General features: G+C 41.4%; 1 long non-coding RNA gene across 2 annotated transcripts; it reads right to left on the bottom strand.

Annotated features, from left to right (window-relative positions):
- Positions 1-7,159: 7,159 nt before the first annotated feature.
- On the bottom strand, positions 7,160-21,391 carry LOC138261094 (uncharacterized). 2 transcript variants are annotated; one of them, XR_011199042.1, is made up of 5 exons: positions 20,289-21,391; positions 18,835-18,935; positions 13,602-13,669; positions 12,601-12,749; positions 7,160-7,525 (listed from the first exon to the last, which is right to left on the bottom strand). It is a non-coding gene; the product is annotated as an uncharacterized lncRNA (long non-coding RNA). The 2 variants fall into 2 exon arrangements; XR_011199043.1 differs by lacking the exon at positions 13,602-13,669.
- Between the last annotated feature and the right edge of the window lie 280 nt (positions 21,392-21,671).

Below are 21,671 nucleotides of genomic sequence, written 5' to 3' on the forward strand. Positions count from 1 at the left end.
AGCTCCAGCATGGATGGGGTTCCCCTACTCATTACTGCCTCCAAAACCCTAATTCTCTGGAGTATTTACCCTCCCCTCCTCCAAGTCAGAGAATAATTTCCTTCTTCCTTGAAATTTACCACCTTCTTCCTGCCAGAAGGAGCCTCGTTTCACTAACTCACGTGGAAAATGGGAATCTCTTTAGCATCCGACCCTTCACTCCCAGGCTCCTTTTTAGGTCTGGCCTTGAGATGGCTTTAACAGTCTTGCAAACCTTATGTTTTCTTTAAAAAAATCATAATAAAAGTATACACACACACAAACACATAGATAGATTGATAGATAGATATGCAGAGTCTAATCTGCACTATAATGCCATTGTTAAATGGGAATAGGGGGGCCATGACTAGCAAGAGATGAATTGCCTCCTGCACACTATACATGGTTCATTTATTGACCAACCCTGACCCCTACCATCTTTATCTTTTGCTAATAAGCACAACAAGAGTGACCTCCAGGGACACATGTATGTAAGAGTTTATTTATAATGAAGTTATATGGCTCGAAGGAGGGCGTCCTGGGAGATACATCAAATATAGATTATTTATACTTAGATTTCTACTGAAGATAAATTGTTTTATTATGAGATATTATATGACAGATTTGTTTCCAGAGCATCTGTATATTAGATAGAGGGAACACATTTGCTGTGCATGTGTGTGTGGCATGACTCAGGCCCATGATTCTAGCTTCCAAGGCTGTAGTCAAAAGTTCAGCTCATCTAGCTCAACATGATAGGGCGCCACCTACTGCCCGGAAAGAGAACCGAGCCCTTCGGGTAGACCTCTTACAAGACTCTAGGTCAGAGTGTGCATTATGCTGGGAGAGGGGCAGAGGTCTGGCCTCTGTACGTTATAGTGCTTAAGCGACCTTTGCCAAAATGTAACTTTTATAAACTACATGCAACCCTTTGGGCTATTTTCCTTGAGAATTGCGAAATTCCGCTTACACAACCTGTTGGACCTTGAAAACAGGTCTTACTTGTGTCCTGAACCTGTACCTACAGACTGTAGACTTCCAGAGACACAGCATAGGGGGGTTTCCACCTACTTTAAGGCTGTCCCACCCTGCTAGGTGTTTATCCATAAGTGTAATCTGTAGCAACCACAATTAATGTGCACCCGTATTTGCCACCACGACTGTTGTTCTAGCGAAGCACAGTTGTGAGCATGTAATGGGCACTGAGTCTAGGAGCATGTTGTGACCACCAACAGCAGCAATAGTTGGTGTTGGTGCTCTGTAGTGAGTCTTGTGGCCTCTAGAAAGTCCTGCGCTTATGGGCATATGGTAAGGATTGTGGTGGAGCCCTGTAACAAGTATTCTGGCAGCAGCACCATGGTATTTCCTGTGCTTACAGAGGCATGTTGCAGCCACTGTGGTTTGGTGCTGCCAGTAATTGCTATGTGTGCAAATGCAATGCAGGTCCTACTGCTAACATAGGCCCAGATTTAGGAGGGTCTAGTGCTCCTTGCACCACACTAGCGCCATTTTTTATGACATTAATGTGGCCCAACAGGCCAAATTTGCTGCACCATAGTTACAACGTGGTGCAATGCATGCATTGCGCCACTTTGTAACCCCTTGAGCCACATTATGCCTGCGCCAGGCATAATGTATGCAAGGTGGGGTTCCGTTAGGGGGCCGTGAAACGGGACAGTGGAATCTAAGAGATTCCACTGCGCCATTTTTATTGGCTATTTTTAACGCCTGCACAGAGCAGGCGTTAAAAGGGGGCACACCATTGTTTTCAATGGGCCCCTATGTACTCTGCAGGATTAGTGCCAAACTTTTGGAGCTAATCCTGTACAGTACATCAATAGCGTCAAAAGTTTTGACGCTATTGCTCTTAACTTGCACCATGGTGCACTGTATATTAAATACGGCGCACACGTGATAGCAGTAGGAGGGCGCAAAGGAGCACACGAAAAGTGGCGCTGCGTCCATTTCTTAATTTCGGGCAATAGAGCTTTCAGTTACCACAACGGCTGACAGTCTTTGTTACCTAATGGTAATGTCCCCCTTTGAGTACCAAGTATGGCCAAGTGTAGGCTTGTAGTAGCTATGGTGGCTTTTTCTCTTTTTTCAAGTTAGAAAAATAAATATTAATAAGTATAGATGTTTTAAAGATTCCAAGAAGAAAAGTTTTTGGTAAAAAGTATGAAAAATCACATGGTCCATTTTCTTGAGCTCACTAATGCCATGCTCATAGCAACAATTTTACTAAGTACTCGAGAGCCCCCAGAGAGACCAAACAGGGATTAGGCAGTCAGGTAGAAAGGAGACTAAAATGCACATCTTAATCGCGTCCCATTGGATCCCACTGATAGTAAATGCATATCTGCAGGCCATTGGCGGATTTAGGGTGCGCACAAATGCCTGATAGCGCCATCTGCCAGATCAAGGGTCAACAACATGTTCTTGATTGGTCTACTGTGGGTCACTAAAGCTTTGGGATGTGATCATTTGAAAACAAATGCCATCCATGCTAGTGTGATTTTAGGCCACTCCTTGACTTTCTTACCTAGCCTCTGATTGGCCCTCAAGGGATCAGGCAGCATGGAACTGCTCTTTAATCAACATGATTGTTGTGAAGTTCATGCATAAGCTGCTCTTTGATAGGCTGGTAGTGAGTCAGAAAACAGCTGGCTGGCTCATTCAGAGGCCTACTGCAGATCTAAAAGCCTCACGACTTGTTGTGGCTGTGGTCCGGAGTCAGGCAGAGCAACATCAACACTGGGTGAACCACAGCAGATAGCTGGTGTGCACTTCGCTGCTGTCTGATCTGATCGCATTCATTATTGTGCCACCTGCATAGATGTACAACATGGGCTCCATGCTGCGGGATATCTGAAATTACTTTTAGGATGTTTAGAAGTGGAGCCTGGGGTGCGGAATCTAGACCACAATTGAAAACAATGGGGCTACTTATGAATGCAGCAGGAGATTTTATGATTTCCTGGACCTTCCCTGGAATGCTTGTCAGCCCATAAAATAATAGCTATATAGAAGCTATTTTCCTATTTTGATGGACCATGGAGAATATTTTATTTGTTTCTGACAAGTTTTCCTGAGACAAAGTTTTAAAAGTTTTCGCTATACCACATGTGGTGAATTTTTAGAACTTTTTTGCATTCTTGTACCATACATTTTAGTTAAAGGTTTTAGGAAACATCCAAAAATGAATTTCTCTTTCATAGCCTGATTCTCAAAGGCCAGCTTGAAAGATTCAGAAACAGTCTCCCAAAGTTAACTTACACACTCAGAGTAAGAAAAGCATTCCAACGTTTTGGAATTCACAAAGAATCTCAGGAGTACTCTAGGAAATGTTCAACAATCGTACATTTTTTAGACTTCTCCTATTAACCAAAATGTACTTCTGAATTGTGAGAAATACTCATAATAAATCTTCTGAAAATGTGCACTTACACAGTCAACTTTATTTGCTCCACTAGGAAAATATTTTTCTTGCAGAGAAACCACTTTCCCGGCACCTCATTTAAATAAGGGGGATCTTGACTTTCACATCCTGTCTTTAACAGGAGTAAGTTAAAGTCTTGATACAGTTTGGAACATTAGCTCCAAAATGTTTGCAAATTCTCCCAAATCAAAGGGGCTCATCGTGAGTTTGGCAGTCGGAAAAGCCAACCACCAAACTTGCAGGAATGAGGCGCCCATCAACCTGGCTGCCTCACCATCGTCATATTATGATGTTCTCACTGGGCTGTCCGGCGTGAATATTGTATTGCAAAGGTGCTAAGCAGTGGGCCCCTTCTGGTCCCCTGCACTGTTTATACACCAGCCTTTTCATGGCGGGGTCCCTATTATGAAAAGGCTGACGGAAAATGGACTCGTGATCATTGCAGCTGCACCTGAGCTCAGCACCGCCACGGTTGGCTACGCCCTCTACCACAGTCAGCCCATTGGGAACCATGTTCCACCGCCAGGGTCGTATGTTGGCAGTCGGACCGCCTGGGGTGCGGCCGTCCTACTGCCATCGCAGCACTGGCAGCCCTAGGACCGCCAATGTCGTAATGAGGCCCTATGTCTCCGTGGTGTTCTTTTCTTTTTTCTGGCCCAATCCCCTCTCATTGTCGCCACCTTTGTCTAACCTAAATTGAGACCTGCGATGGTGCGAAAATCTCTAGCAACATGAAAATGAAGAATGCTAACATTTAGAAAGCCAGTAACATTTAGAAACAATTGACACAAATGTTTCAAATGATAATACATGTAATAGCGTGGAATGCATAATAAAAACATCTGAGCACAGTGAAAAAATATATATAATTGTTTTTTCCATCCATTCTGTTTTTCCATGCAGAGGGTAACGCCTCGGAGTCCCCTTATCTGCCTCTTCAACAGCCCTTTCCTTCCGCACATCTTTTTTGTCTTCCGTAGTATTTCCAATCAGTCTACATACCATCCCCAATGGATCAAATTTTAAAATATATTTTTGGTTACTTAACTGAAAAATTTGTGCTTTTTCTACTTTTTTTCCTATAGTTCTGACTATATTAATGTTTATTTAATACTGATAGAAGTAATTAGATAGCTTATTTAAACTTGGTTTCATGTACCTACACAATTATGATTTTTAGAGTTTTAAATATTATTACGTTTTAGCAGCAGGATTGTTTATGCTTTACATCACCACCTTGAAATGTCTCCCATGTTTCATATATTGTTTTTTTTGTAACTTCCTTGAAAATTTACGTGTAGGGTATTGCTTCCATTTATTTATGTAGCTATGTCTTTGTGACAAATTAGAGAGCTCCAGAGAATGCAGAAAAAGTCATCTTGCTGGCTCATTTTCCCTCATCATGAATCCACCATGTGCTTTAAAAATAATACTTATTTTGAAGTGTGAATAGCTTTTTGAGCACCAGAATTATACTAAGGGCCAGATGTACGACCCTCAGTGTTTGCGGCTCATAAATTTCAATTTTTAGTGACTCGCAAATTGCGAGTGGCAAACACTGACGTACTGTTTGAGATTCCCAAATAGGTCGCAAGGGACCTGCGTCATTAGTATTCATGAGGTAGGGCGCAATTTGAGGCCCATTGGGAGTGGCCACACTCTGCAGGGATCAGCAGACCACCATGTCTGTGAGTGCTTTTTAAATATAGCAGGATTTTTGGGGGGGAAACGCAACCCATTTTCCTTAAAGGAAAACAGGATGCATTAAAAAAAAAAAAATCCTGCTCTAAGAAAATGCTGGTGCCCCATTCACAAAGGAGAAGAGTTCCCTTGAGGACCCCTTCCTGTTTGTGGATGGGTTACCACCTCCTTGACTGAGTTGGTAAAGAATTAATGTTTTGCAACCGCATTCCCAATCGCAAAACATTCATACATACCAGTGCGACTCACTATTAAGGGATGCCCTTTACACGCCCCTTCCTAAAAGTGACTCACAAGCTCTATTTTGAGAGTCGGTAACAGGTTAGTGACTCGCAAAATAGGGTTCGTACATAGGAAAATGCATTTTACCAGTTGCAAATGGCCCAGTGGGCCGTTTGTGACCAGTAAAATCCTTTGTACATCTGGCCCTTAGTTAGTCACAAACTTGCACGAGGGTACAAGAACTGAGGCTAGCTCCTCTGTAAGTATTACAGGCACCAGGGATCTGGTTCACAAATACTTCCCTTGGAGCAAATAAGGTAATACCAATATTAGCTCTGAATCACACCATATTCACAAACATTTGCACTGGGGCAAGATTTCTGAATTCTGTTTGCACACCATAAAGATTTCCCCCATTCCCTGAAGATTTGCTCCGACACACATCAGTGCCCGGGAATAGAGACTAGGGTGGCTGGAGTAAATCTGACAAGCTTATACCATCTCTAGCAGTGTTACCAAAGAGCTTGCATACCTGTATATGTCTCTTAGTGCTGACAAGGAGAACATACAAACAGAGCATAGAAAAAGAAGCACTTAGATTTTCAAGAGACCCATCTTACGCTTTTCCTAAATAACAAATAGTTAGAGATCCTGAGGTCCAGGAGGAAAGACTTCAACAGAGAAAAACTAAGATAAGAAAAGCACCCTGATAGATTTGAAAAACAAGGGCTTCTCATAAGAGTGATTTGCGAAACTTAGAAATGGATGTAAAAAGACAACCGATGGAATGGAGAAGTTGTAGCGGTAAATTATATGGAATAGCCAAGCTTAAAAAGGAATCCAGGATTGAGTGGGCAGCTAATGGAGCTTAGAAGAACAGTTCTTCTGGCTTACCCTACTGCACAGTATATTTTTGGGGAAAAAAGCCAAGACCTTAACCTTATAGAACCTTTAAGTTCCCAGGAGGACAATGTGAGGAATAAAAGGCACACACCTTTTATTTGCAGAACGTTGACCTTTTGGAAAATAGAATACTGCGATACAAATGAAAAAAGGATTTCAAAGACAGACTAAGAGAGGGGTGAACAGAGACAAGAAACAGGACAATTTATTTTTTATTAAAAAAAATATTAATCAGAATGCTGCTTTAAGGGTAAATCTTGCAAACTGTAAGAATGCAGGAATCCTAAATAAAAGTTGTTTTTTTTCTTTTTAATATTGTTGCTGATGTCTTCACGTTGCCTTGTTTAGTTTTTAACGTGTATGTGTGCTGGTGTACATGCGTGTGCGTCTCACCATGCCGCCTTCCGTGCAAATGCAATTACAGAAGACAGGTCTCCCAGTCTGGTTTGTTGCTCGAGTTTTGACAGTAGTGTTTTGCTCGTGTAGACTTTTTTTCAGATGTCAAGTGTTATTTTTTTGTTTTGTTTTTGAAGCAAAAACTATTTGTATGAATTGTGTTTGCTTATGAAAACTTGTTGGGCAGAAAGTTCTAGAAGGAGCTAAACACAGAGAAAACCTGCCACAAAAGCCTAATGCATAGATGTTGTAAAGAGAATATATATTTAAAATCTACACCCGAGACCTGCATACATGACTGGTATATATGTAACATATATATTTTTTAATGATTAATTTATGAAAGTTCATATCGTATATTTGTTCTGTAAAACCTATGGCATCTTGGGGCCTACCTGCTGGTAATCTGTGCTTTTGTCAGGCTTACATGTAATGATCATTATTACTATTATGACTTGGTAGTCTGTGGTGCTGTGAAAGTAATGCTGAAATCGACTCTGTTGGGAAATAAGAAATTATATATGACAGAGGATTACTTTGCGCCTCTGTTGTTAAGGTTTACATATATGGTAGAAATAACTATGGTAATTATTGCTAAGAACAAAATGAGAAGAGACAATGTACCACTGAAAGATCTGTATCATTCATTGTATATAAATATTTAAAAAAAAGTTGAGAAAAAAAGGTATTTTTTATTGTCGGAGAAATGGATACGCAGAGAAAGGAATGGTCCATATGTTGCTGACGTGCCCGGTCTGTGCCATTGTGGTGTACCATCCTCTCCTTGATGCCGGGCAGGAGGCAGCAGCCTGTATGCCTGGTACGGCTTCCGCTCCCAATAAATGTCTGAAAAAAAAAAATCAGAAATGTGCCTTTTCTCATTTTTGTTTGAGTGTTCAAGCTGGAATGTTCCTAGTGCCCTATCTGAGTTGGACCAGTGAGGTTAAGTCAAAACCCAATCTGAACAAAGAGGATTTACTGGCAAGAAAGTGATCGAAACCGTCAACAAGGACATCCGATCCCATCTTCGTCGCCACTATCACCAAGTGAGCTGAGCCTTTCATCTCCATCAGCCAATCATAGATCTTATTGACAACAGCTATGGCTGCAACTGTGCTTTCAACAAGCAGCATCGATAGCACATGCTCACGCGCACAGAGGCATAGCCGCATGTGAATACTTCTCAGCCGAGCATGCGCACTACTTTACTACTGAACAAAATAATGTTGTACCTGAAATAACAAATATAAATATGCAAAGTACCACCCAATCTACAAATAAACTGTCTTTTATCATTCAACTTAAAGATAGAAACCAATCCACCCTTTTTGCTGCTATAAAGTACAAAATATCACAAATTTCGAAAGCTGCCACTTTTACACATTAAAATGGACTTGCAAATTAGACAATAGGACATGAAGCAAATGGGAGTAAAACAATGAAACGAAGGCAAACCCCTTTATTTTAACTTACTGTATGAATGAACAAACACTCAACAGTGCATGTAGATAATAACCACAGGCAAAACCCTTTGCACCCTCTCCAGGAGATTTGTTTAAAACAAAGTTTTAAAAGCATTGCAGTAATTGTATGGTACAAAGTTTTCTAGTAAAACATAACAAGCCCCTACCGCCTGCTATGTATCTTCTCTCATTTTTTTTAGCATTGTAAGAAGTGGCCTGGTTTGTAGTGGGTACCAGAGGTACTTACACCTTATACCAGGTCCAGTGATCCACCTTAGTGAAATGTAGGCAGTGTCTAGCAGCTTAGGCGGTCTAGCGGTAGCTGTAGCAGAACAGCCAAGGCTGAGCTAGGAGACATGCAAAGCTCTTGCAATAACACTGTAGTCACACAGCACTCACACACAAGAAAGTGTTACCAAAAATAAGGGTACTTTATTTTAGTGACTCAAGGCCAAAAATATCTTAGAGGCTATACTCCCTTTGGAGGTAAGTATTATGCACAATATATACACTAGTAACCAAAATCAGGTAACTAAACAGTCATAAAATAGTGCAAACAGTGAGAAACACAATAGATTGCAATGGGCTTAGGGGCAACACAAACCATATACTAAAATAGTGGAATGTGAATGCCGGTTTCCCCCCCAGGCAAGTGTAGTGTGTAGAGGGGCACTGAGAGTGTAAGAAAACACTAAAGGTAAGTAAAATACCCCACCCCAGAGCCCAGGAAAACAAGAGTAAAGTACAGTTTCCTCAGGACACACTAGAAGTCGTGCTAAAGGATTATGCAAAAACCAAGCAAGACTGCAAGACACAAATGATGGATTCCTGGACCTGAAGACCTGTGGAGAGAGGAGACCAGTTCCAGAAGTTGATGAAGAGTCCAGGAAAAACAGAAGCCCTTGCTAACCCAGATGAAGTGCAAGAGTGGATCCTCCGGTTGGAAGAAAAAGTCAGAAATGCATCAAACAAGACAGCTGCAGGTACCTTCTTGGTGTAGGAGATGTTGCATGTCATTGGATGCAGGCTGGTTTTCGTCGTTGGATTCCACCAACAAGTCTTGGCTCACGCAAATGTTGCAGTTGGCAGGAAAAGGGTGCTACCTGGGCCCAGGAGGGAACTGGGGGTCTCAACTCAGACTGAGGAGACAGAGGGGGCTCTCAGCACTTTAGGGAGCCCTCGGAAGACGAGGCAGCACCCGTAGGAGTCCCAGGACACGGGGACAAAGGAATTCCAAAACATGGTAGTCGCAGCACTACACAAAGGGATCGAACACTGCTGGAGAAAAACCTAGGGAGCTGAGCATCGCAGGACAGAGTGCTGGGGACCTGGGCTATGCTGTGCACGAAGGATTTCTGGAAGAAAAGCACAGAAGCCCAAGAAGCTGCAGATCATGCAGTGCACAGGGAAACTGTCTGGCACAGGGAGGCAAGCTCTTACCTCGACCAAATTTAGACAGCTAGACCTTTGGAAAGTCAGGGCCACTTTGGTCCAACACCTGTGTTCCAGGGATCATGCTCGTCAAGATAAGAGGGGACCCAGAGTACCGGTTGTCGCTGCAGAAGGGTGCCTGCTGATGCAGGGAAGTGACTCTGTCACTCCACTGGAGATTCCTTCGGTCCTTGTGGTGCAAAATGAAGACAGGCAGTCCTCAGAGCATGCACAACCTGGAAACTGTTGTAGTTGCTGGCAGGAGCTGAAATTACTGAGTTGCAGTCGCCTTCTTGGATACTTTGTTGCAGTTACAGTGTTCCTGGAGCAGTCTGCAGTTAATCAAACAGTCAGAAGCTGAAGCAGAGGTGTCCTGGTGGAGTCTTGCAAACGAAATCTGAGGAAACACCCTAAATAGCCCTGAGAGGGGGACTGGTCACCTAACCAGGTATGGACCTATCAGGAGAGGTCCCTGACGTCACCTGCTGGCACTGGCCACTCAGGTGCTCCCAGAGTTCTGTGACCATCCTAAAAACAAGATGACAGAACCCAGGGACACTCTAGAGGAGCTCTGGGCACCACCCCTGGGGTGGTGATGGACAGGGGAGTGGTCACTCCCCTTTCCTTTGTCCAGTTTTGTGTCAGAGCAGGGACTGGGGGTCCCTGAACCGGTGTAGACTGGATTATGCAAGGAGGGCACCATCTGCACCCTTCAAAGCACTTCCAGAGGCTCTGGGAGGAAACCCCTCCCATGCCTGTAACACCTATTTCCAAAGGGAGATGGTGTAACACTCCTCTCCTAAAGGAAATGCATTGTTCTGCCTTCCTGAGATTGAGCTGCTCAAGCCCCAGGAGGGCAGAAGCTCGTCTGTGAGGTGGCAGCAGCTGGGACTGCAGTGAAAACCTGAGACAGCTGGTATGGCAGAACTGGGGGTCCACTGTGGAGCCCCAAAGGTGCATGGAATTGACCCTCCAATACCACAATCAGATTGGGGGTACAATTTCTCAATCCTAGACACCTCACATAGCCATATTCGGAGTTACTATTGTGAAGGTACATATATGTATTGTCCAATATGTAGTGCACACTTTTAATGGCATCCCCTCACTCACGAAATCCGGGAAAGTGGTCCTGGACAACGTGGGGGCACCTCTGCTAGTGCAGGGGTGCCCTTACACACAGTAACTTTGCACCTAGCCTTCAGGAACTGAAGGTTAGACATATAGGTGTCTTATAAGTTACCTGGTGCAGTAAAAATGGCTGTGAAATAGTGATTGCACTATTTCACTCAGGCTGCAATGGCAGACCTGAAGAAGTGTCTGTATGAGCTCCTTATGGGTGGCAAAAGAAACGCTGCAGCCCATAAGGATCTCCTAGAACCCCAATGCCATGGGTACCTACGTACCATATACTGGGGACTTAAAAGGGGGGTTCAGTATGCCAAGTTGGAGTGTAATACTGGGTTACCAGTACGTAAGCACACATTTGTAATCAGAGAAAGCATAAGCACTGGAGTTCTGGTTTGCAGGACTCCAGTGACACAGTCAAGCATACTGACAAAACAGTAAAACATACTGACATGTAGGCCACAAACTATGAGCACTGGAGTCCTGACTAGCAGGATCCCAGTGAGACAGTAAAGACACTAACAAACAGGACAAAAATGGGGGTAACCATGCTAGAAAGAGGCTATTTTCTCACAAACATGAACCCTCTTTTCATTTCTTCCAGGTTAGTAGCTGTCACTGTGTGCAAATAAGCTAGTCCTTCCATATCTAAGCAATCCTGGCTGAGCTTGGGCTTATTTGGAGGCATCATGTTTATAGAGCATCTAACAATAGTCGTCATTCAATTTGATTTGCCCAAATGTGTAGTGTCCCCAGGTTCTTGGGCATTTAAAGCATTAGTTCTGATTCCTTCCTCCTTGGTTTAGGGTTACTTCACATTGCTGAGCACACTGTCCAACTACTAATGCCTGACAGGTCCTCAGGACCAAGCTTGATCGTCAAACACCCAAACCCGTACTTTGTGAATGCCCACGTATAATAAAACCTAACACACTTAAACCATCATAGACAGCAGATTGTACACTACATGAGTCTTAATCAGCAACAACACATGCATCTAATACCCATCATGTCGATTTCAAAGATAATTGAAAGTCCTCATTTTTGGAAGAAATGATTAATGTGGAGGAAAATCCATTGCCTGAGTTTTCTGGACCATATGGTATAATGGTGGAGGTAATTCACCCAAAGGATGCTACTCTGTACTTATCATTTCAACCAGAAATTAGATCATTTTCATTTCCCACCAAACTTGAAACCAGGCCCCTAGATTGTATCAAGCCCATTCAAGAATTGAGTTTCTGTGTTCAAATCAAATATTGGTTCATCAGTTTCAAAACCATTCAATCGTGTTTAGGGTATAGTTATAGGTAATATTCAAAATATCAAAGGTACAGCTCCAATTAAATCAATTAAGAAGAGCACACAAACATTATTTTGAACACAAACATGCTCTTACTGTAAAAATATATTTCTCACACCTGCAGTTGCATTTGTTTTGGATGAAGGGCAAGGTAAATCTGACATATAAACTGAATTTGAAATGCATCATTAGTGTAAACCTATGTATGTATAGTGGTATAGATAGCCTAATAAACTATTTATTTGGTATTTGTTGGACTTACATGTAGTGAATCTTTCTCTCCACATAAGCACACAACATTCAACCAGAAGACGACTGCTTTGCCCGATTGTGCGTTAATGACACAAGCACACGCACACACAGTGACACCGCAACTTAATGCAAAATTAGTCTTATGAAAAGGAATTCTTTGGAAATCAATTTCAGCTTTCTCTGCATGATGTGATTTAAAACAGCACTGTTATTTTAATCCAAAAGCAAACTTTTTGAAACCATGAACAAATGCAATCAACTACAAGAAAATAGGTTGCACATAGCATATAAAACAGACTTTTAAAATTTTAAAATAGCTCTTGGGCAAAATCAAGAAAAAATACCTCTTTTTCAGGGTAAATGCTGAGATTCTGGATACTTGAACTTGTGGTTCTGAGGAGTGATGACATCATTGTAGTTCTAGTGAGTGAAGTATCGGACTATAATCAGCAGGTGTTGGACGCAGACCACTTATACACTTTCATGCTGCTGCCTGTGTCAGAGACGAAGAGAGAAGCACAGGCACGTAATTGCGTTGGTATCAGAAATAAAGTTCAAAGTATATCATGCTTTTTTTGCCAACACGAAAATCCTTTATCCTATTATCTAATTCTTTATTTGCCAACGTTCTGGGATTTTTCAACGCCAACTCAACTTATACAAGACTTGTAACACTTGATTACAGAAAAACTGAACCCAGGCTATGCTTTCAAAAATGGAAAATAATGTTTTTCGTTGTAGTTCAGCTGTTTACTAATACACGTATTTACTTGTTAAGACGCCATTCACCCAGTGCAAAACTTTGATGACTTTATCGTGACCCCGTTTATTTCCTAGCTACGGTGTCAGATGGCAAAAATGTAAAGTTCATATATTTCAGGCCAAACCACATTTCAGGGAGCTGTACCCCCTTGATTGTCTCTTCTTGGGACGAGAATGTCTCCTGCAATGCCTACAGCCATTTTGCCTTGCCCTGAGTGTCCCACCTCAAGGATCTGTTATCCTGGTATTTGATCATGATCCTAGCTTCCCGATAATCTTCTCTGTCTCTAGAGGTCCAGGTCTTCCTCTTGACACCAGTGCTTTTCTGGGCCTGGCCTGTTATCAATGGTGGCAGCACAACATGTTCTGTAAATTCATATTTCAGACCGGACCTTTATATCTGTGCCACTGGACTTGAGGCCTAAAGTTCCAATTCTATACTCTTGCCTGGATCCTAACACGAGCATTCAAAGTGAATTTTATGCATTCATGTGTGTATAGCCTGAAAAAATACATACATGGTGTGTAAGTGAACAAGAATAAGTGATGCTAATGGGATCCATTTTGGATACCCTGGCCTGACCTTTTGCACAAGATGAAGGTGGTGTTGATTCCCCAGGCAGTGGAAGTGTACAGCTGGACGGAGAAGACCTAGACAGTGAAGTGAGGGAATAAAAAACAGGTTCATTTAGAAATGTGTTTACACCTTTCCTTTGTCAACAGTTGCTGATTAGTCTTCTGATGAACTGTTATTCAGTAGAAAGTGGGGGCTAAGGGTGGGACTGCAGACACTGCTGTGCAAAGTGAAGAAGCACTTTAGGTGAAGCCCAGCCTTTTGCTATTCCCGGCCTACACTTTTGAGTTTGGCTGGTGATGGCCAAGTCCAGAAAGATGAAACTGGTTGGTGCCTATGTTGAGGGTGCCCTTACTGTGAAGCATCACCCTACACAAAGGCTGTGACTGAAGAGCAGCCTGGAAATAACATTTCAAAAGAGGACCACCTCAAGCTGGTTCTGAAAGTGCAGACAATGGACACACATTTCCTGCCTGCTCTTACTGTTTAAAGGTCTGACCCACTTATTGTAGTTCCAAGTTCTTTTAAGAACACATGGGAGTGGCTTGTAGGGTTCTGAGAAGACTGTAGTGCAACCAGAGTTGGTGTCTGGTTGACAGCAGCTTCCTAGATTTGAGGAACATTACCTGAGCCTACCAATTCTTGAAAGAGCGGTTTACCTGAGGTGAATACTTATAAGCCTGCCTGCCTACCGGATGGCAAGACGCCTGCAGGATTGATTACCTTCCAGAAGGAGCTTGATGTCTGCCAGAAGGGGATGGCCGTGGAGAGCAATCTATGTGCCCCAGTGTCAGCGGGCAGCAGTATTTCCACCTGTGGTTCTTGAGAATGTGTAATATGAAGAAGACTTTCGAAGCCCAGTTTGGGTTGCGTTCATCGGCTGCATGACCTGAGGCTGTGTACAGAGAGAAGTAGTACCGTAAGAACTTGACTCGCTCTTACCAAAGACGTTGTGGTGTAATCTAAGATCCTGCACTGAAGAAGAAACCACAACATGCAAGAGCCACTGTGCCCATGACTTGATCATGCCACATTATGAGAGAGTGAGGCCGGTGATGGGTGTTACTATCTGACTGAGATCGGCCTGTGATTCACTGCATCATCCCAAGAATGGCAGGACCAGATCGACTCATTTAGGGCTACTCCTCTTCTGTGCATGATCTGGATCCTCACAGGGGCCGCCCCGTCCCTGCCATAGAGGGTGTGTAGCAGCAGCCTTGCTGGAACTGCCAACTACATTAGAGGTTCTATCAGAGCTGCCACTTTACGCTTACCCAGCACCTGGAAATTGGGTGCATGACAAAGCTAGATGGCTGCCCGAGTGCACCAAACCCCACCAAGGACTTAGAAAGCTTCCCTTTGTGAGCAAACATGAACTTTGAGATACTGAGCACACTGAGATTAAAGGTGGGGTTAGCTGCACCTCAGTCTAATTTTGCTATAGATTAGACTGTGGGAGGTAACTGCATCGACTGTAATGGGTGACAAGGGCAAGTAACTAGAAATGGTACACACTATAGCAAGCACCCGGGTCTTCACAAAAGTAAATTGACATATTCCCACACCTAAGCGTAAATCTACATTTTTGTGTAGTTTGCGAATTTAGCTTTAAACTTAAGTGCAAAGTTTTAGGTCTTCATCCCCTCAGTTTGAGGAGTAGTGGCATCTAAGACTGAATTTCGGAGTGTTAAGTTACTCTTAGTAACTTTTCAGAGATAGGTGAAGATCTCAGGTACCATGGTGTAGACCTACCTACTGGAAACAATAGGGAACGTTGTTTAAGTTTATTATTTTTACAAACAAATTTTAAAAATAATTTAATATAAAACAAACCTTAAATGCTTTAAAATATTTATTATTAACATAAAACTAACAAACACAGCACATTAACTTGTGCAATAAAATATGTATTAAATAATGAACTGATTTAAATATACTTCATTTATAAATATTATTTCTTAAAGAATAAGTTAAAAGATTCCCAGTCAGAGAAACATTTGTATTTGATATGTACTACATGTTGTTAAAAACTATGAGTGGAATCAATTTACATTTATCTATTTAACAATATTTACTAATGGGTCTTATTTTAAGTACTAGGCGTTTCATTATTTTCTTTGGGGATGTGTTGCAAGACCTGTGAGTGGCCACATGGGGTGTTTCACTTACTCCAAGGATAGGGTGGAATGTATTTACTACTTTTTTATTACCTTTAGGGCAGTAGTAATTTTAGAAGTCTACGTTTTGAATAGCAATGGGCTTATTCTTTTGTTGGTGGGTGTTTGTAGTAGACTCTCGCTCCCAAAACTTTCCTATTTTGTAGTAGATAGTCCACATTTTCGCACCACTCCCCTGGCCCATCCCTCATTTACTACTAAGCTGTAATCTTACATGTGCAGAGTTCTCCCAACAGAAAAGTCAGGCGCATTGGAAATTTCCACTTGTAGGTTTGTGAATTACATTTTGGAGCAAGTAAGTCGTACTATTGTAGTACTAATTTACAGCTTTAATTGCAGTTTGTGAATCAGGCCCCGAGTAGCCTCTTGTCAATATTATGGGGCCTATTATTGTGAGTAAATCTACTTGTGTAAATTTACTCGTACATTTGGTAGTAAATATAGTACTTTTGGCTGTTACCACCTTTTCCAAGTATACATTTACTGTAAAGTGTAGATTTACATGTCTTATTTTCTTGAAACAAGGTGTGGAGCCAAATGTACGAGTGTGGTATTACTAATAGTAACATTTCAGAAGTAGGCAGAGATCTTCATCCGCAGGACAGGCATCTGCCTATGGTAAAGTCTAGGGAGAATTTTAGAAGTGCATTACATTTATACATACATATATATACACACAAATTGTGGAAGAAAATGAAAAAAGCTATACCTCTGTTAACTTCATTTTGAATTAAACGATTAATTCATTTTAAAATAATTTCAATTAAAGTTATTTATTAGGTTTTAAAAAAAAACACCTAAATAACTTATTTATATTTATTACATATATCAAATTACAAAAAGGTATGTAAATAATTAAAATTAATTTATTTTTAAAAAGTACATTTATTTGTAAATAAAAACAATAATAAAAATATTTTAGCATACGACAATATTTATTTGATTTATTAATTTGTTTTAACAATTCAATTTATTCATATTTTTAACATTCTTTCCATTGGAATGGTTCTTTAGGACCCTGGCTCCACTGTTCTTTATGGAAAGGTGCTACAGTACTGTGGTTAGTCAGGTGTGGGGCTGGACCTACTCCAGGTCTGAACTGAGTGCATTTACTGCTGTCTGGGTCCTTTTTAGATGTATTAACTTTAGAAGGGCAGTTTGTGAATGGCAATGAGCTTGCTCTTTCGTGGGTGGGTGTCTCCCTAAACCCCACCTTATCCACCTCAAAACCCCTCCTTACTCCTCCCTAAAGCTCACCCATTTAGTAGTAGATATTAGCACCCATTTAATGGTGGCACTAATGTCAAGGATGCATATTTTGACAGCAAATTGAAAGAGTTTGCTGCTAATGCAGAATACTAATTTGGCTACTCATTTCCTTTCTGTCACATGCATGTCACGATCAGGGCTAGAGACAAATCTTAACGTAGAATTAGAGGCATGTCGCACTCTGTATCTTAATTTTTGCCTGGGGTCTTCCCCACTAGAGTGCACATGTCAAAGTTTTTACCAAACGCCTCCATATTGTACTGTGAGGAAGTGAAACCTTATTACATTTTTTGTACAATTCTTCAATCTCAAATCCTACGCTGTAAATGGCTAGTGTATCCTTTTAAATCATTCTCAATTGCAACATGTAATAATGCACTTGCACTTTGTTATAGAACAGACACCCCACTAGTTTATATATCGGTAGCAAGCTTGCTATGTGCAACTTAGAATATGGTGAAGAGCATAATCCAGGCCTGAAATTTGGGGATAGTCTTGCTGCATCATACTCGTTGTCATGTGATCTGCACTTCAATTTGCAGTCTTAATTTAGGACATTGGTAATACACGTCTTTTTTTGTTTAATAATTTTATTGGCCATGACAATGAACAATATATAAGCACATTTATATTCTTTAAAAATATTAAAACATTGCAAAAACTGAACAGCAGAGGATGCTGAGAAGGAGTTTCTGGCACCCATCTAAACCCACAAACACTTCAGAATCTACAAACAGACCTCCTGATACACAGAAGAATTCAGGGACTTCAAAAGGTACTGCAAACAGCTGGAAAGGAAATGGAGAGCCAACCACGATGCTGACACCTGAACAACCTACAAGGCCACCCTCAGGTACTACCACCACCTCTTGAGAGACGCCGAGAGAAGATCCCTCACAAATCAGATAGAATCTACCTCTATCAATGGCAAAGAGACTTTTGCCATCATCAAGGAGTTCACTAGGCCCGAAGCCTCAGCCAGTACAATCACCCTTTCCCAGGAACTCTGCAATAACCTCTCAAACTACTTCAACAAAATTGATAAGATCTTTAAGAACTTTGAAAAATACCCAAACCCTGTGGACATCATCAGCAAGCTGCACACCGACCACTCGGTCAGAAACCTAATCAACTGGAGAAGACGTACCAAGGAAGACACCACTTCGGTCATGAAAACCGTCTACTCCAGGGCCCCCCTCAGACCAGTGTCCACATTGCATTTACAAACTAGGATGACCTGTGTTTAGCAAATTCCTCACATCGTCAACTCTTCCATCAAGTCTGCAACGTTCCGTGAGGCTGTGATCGCAGCATGCTTTTCTCAAGAAACCGTCAGCGACCCTAAAGAACTGAGCAACTTCCGCCCCATCTCCCCAATACCATACCCTGCTAAGGTGACAGAGAAGGCAATGAACCAGCTACTCACCAACCACCACCTGGAGCTCCACAACCTTCACAACTACTCCCGATCCAGCTTCTGAAGCAACCCCAGTACGGAGACGGAGCTCACTGCTGCCACAGATGAGATCCGCACGTTTCCAGACCAAGGAGAAACGGCCTCCCTCATATTGCTGGACCTCTCAACTGCATACGACCGTGTCACGCCGCAGTCTCATCAAAAGACTAGACAGAAAAGGCATCCAAAAGTCCTACCCCTGAATGGATATGCTCCTTCCTCAAAGGGAGAGCACAGCGAGTCAGACTCGCTCCCTACACATCGAGGACCTGATCTGCGGATTCCCTCAAGGATCATTTCTCATCCCCACCCTATTTTACCTGCACATGACACCACTCACCAACGTCACCAGATCTGACGACATCTCCAACATCATCTCTGCCAATGACACCCAGCTTGCCCTCTCAGTGCTGGACAAGTCCCCCACAGCCAGATGCACAGCTAGACAAATATAAAGAAAAATGATTGTAAGGAGAGAAAATTACTGAAATGTAGTCAAAATAAATAAGATTTAGGGCCTGATTGCGAGTTTGGCTGTCGGAAAACCCGACTGCCAGACCCGTGGTGAGAAGACCGCTGCAGACCAAGGTTTCAGCCCAGTGTAAAACGTGCAGCGACACTCTCAACAGGGGCCGTCGCACATGAGGCCTTCCTAGCACCCTCGGAATGTGCATTGTCTGCTGGTCAGACAGTGTGCATTCTGACAGTGCAGGGGAGATGAGGGCCTGCACTGCCCACAACAATATTGTGGGCAGTGCAGAGCCCTCCTGTGGCCCCCACCACTTGTTCTCCGCCAGCCTTTTCATGGCAGTGAAACCACCATGAAAAGGCTGGTGGGGAACATGGTTGTAATCAGCAGGGTGGTGCTGTCTTCAGCGCTTTCCAGGCTGATCACAACCAAGATTGTAGTTAGCCCATCAGAGATCCCGGCGGAGACAGCGTTCTTTTGGCGGTCCGAGCACCACATCGAGTTTGACGGTCTTGAAACCACCAGACTCGTAATCTGGCCCTTAATCTTTTGATTTATACGACTAGATGAAGCAGTAATAAATCTATGTTCATTGTACACAAAATTCAACCATGTGAATATAGAAAGTTTGTAGAAATCCTTCTGGAAACATGAGTATAACTTTAAAAGCAAGTGCAATGAAAAGATCCAATAACATTGAATTATGTGGCAAAGAATCATCATCAGCTGAGACCGAATCCAGGAAAATATTATACAGTGTAAGAGGCGTATTAAGGTTGAGAACCTTTAATCACTTAGACTTAGAATCCATAGCCAGTCAACATGTTGGCATTCATATAACTTATGAACTAACCTACTATCATGATCAGAACAAGACCAACAAAGAGATGGAGTTGAAGCGTCATATTAAGCACCCTATACTGGAGTAATAACATCTCTATTGTGTATGAAAATTGGAATGTGTAATATGCGCTGCCTTAGAGGTTTTAAATAATTTAAACCATATTTTATCCCTTAATTGAAGACAAAGTAATGGCCAAGTCTTCTTCCCAAAGACATTCCAAAGAGGTTTTAGGTCTAGACAGAGTAGAGAATAATATGTTATTGCAAATTACAGCAGCCCTGGGAAGAGATCCAGTCACAAGCTTATCAAAATGTTAAATCAGTGTTGGTAACTAGTTGGATGTCATGGGAGATATAGGAAAAAAGAGGTATAAATTGAGGTATATTCATCTAACAATTAATCAGGTAGATCAAATTTCATCTACAAAATTCAAAAGTAGCAATACTATCATCATCCATGAAATGAAAAACATAGAAAATACCTTTATTTTCCCAATGCTTGAAGGTTAAATGATCGATTATGAATCCTAAGAAAATTAGATAAAATAGAGGAATTTAAAAACCATTGGTGGGGAGATAATTTGTTAAAAAAAAGTCTTGTTTAAACAAAAATGTGAATTATTTTAGAATGGGGCATTTAGAAATAAAAGCACAGTTAGACATATAGATAACTTCCTTAAAACCTTAACAGACATCATGAAGTAAAGATCTTTCAAGAACAATCCATGTGGGTACTGATTCATCATGAAAATCATGCCAAAGCTTAAAACTGACTGATTATAAAGGAAGAGTGGTACAGTTTAATATCAGGGACTCTAACACTATCTTCACCTTTTGGTCATTTAAGCTTAGAAAGAGCATTACTAGGAAGTTTATTATTCCACAAAAGTTTTTCCAAATCGAATCAAGTTGTTTAAAGTAAAAATATTAAACAGTAGCATTGAAATACAATATAAGATATGTGATACAATCATTATTTTGATGGTACCCAATCTACCCCACCAGGATAAATACAAAGGAGACCAGATAGAGAATAAGGTTTGTATGTTAGATTTTAACATTACAAAATTATGAGTTATTGTTTCTTTAATAGAGAGAGAAAAAAAACAAGCCCAAGGTATTTTATTTGGTGGGGGGGGAGGAGTGCGTACCCCGTGCATAATTAGTCACTAAATATATGTTGAAAGCATAAGTAATTCACAAGTACAAACTTGGTTTTAGTGAAATTAAGTTTATATCCCAAGATGCTGAAATACAACTGGGGGTCCATCAGTATATACAGACAATTTAACTTCTTGTGAACCACAATTGAAACCTAATACGATCTTTCAAAAAAGGGTTCTAAGTATAAAACAAATAAGAAAGAGGATAAAGGGCAGACTTGTCTGGTACCGTTCTGTGGGGGAAAACGTGGAGCTAAACACCCATTTAGAAACACACAAGCACGAGGATTACAATATAATAGCTGCGCAAAAGAAATAAATTTAGGGCCAAAAATAAACCAATGAAGAGTTTTAAACATATATTGAAAATTTATGAGATGAAAAGCCTTTTCAGCATCTAATGATAACGCACCTAGTGGGTATTTAACCCTATTTTCTTGACTGATGTTAGAAAATGCTTGTGCATTATAGCAGCTAGCCTTTAATAAAAACAGACTGATCACACTTTACAGGAAGGGGAGCAGCAGATTCTAAATGGGAAGCTAAATGTTGGCAAAAATCTTACAGTCATAATTAAGAAGTAGGCTTATAAATGTTTTTACAAAATGTAGGATTTTTATCTTGTTTGGGTATGAGAATTAGTTGTGTGTCTAAAAGCTTTCCTTGTAATTCAAAAGAAAATAATCGAAAAGTTCTAATCAT

Source organism: Pleurodeles waltl, chromosome 10, assembly GCF_031143425.1.
Source record: "Pleurodeles waltl isolate 20211129_DDA chromosome 10, aPleWal1.hap1.20221129, whole genome shotgun sequence".
Taxonomy (NCBI): Eukaryota; Metazoa; Chordata; class Amphibia; order Caudata; family Salamandridae; genus Pleurodeles; species Pleurodeles waltl.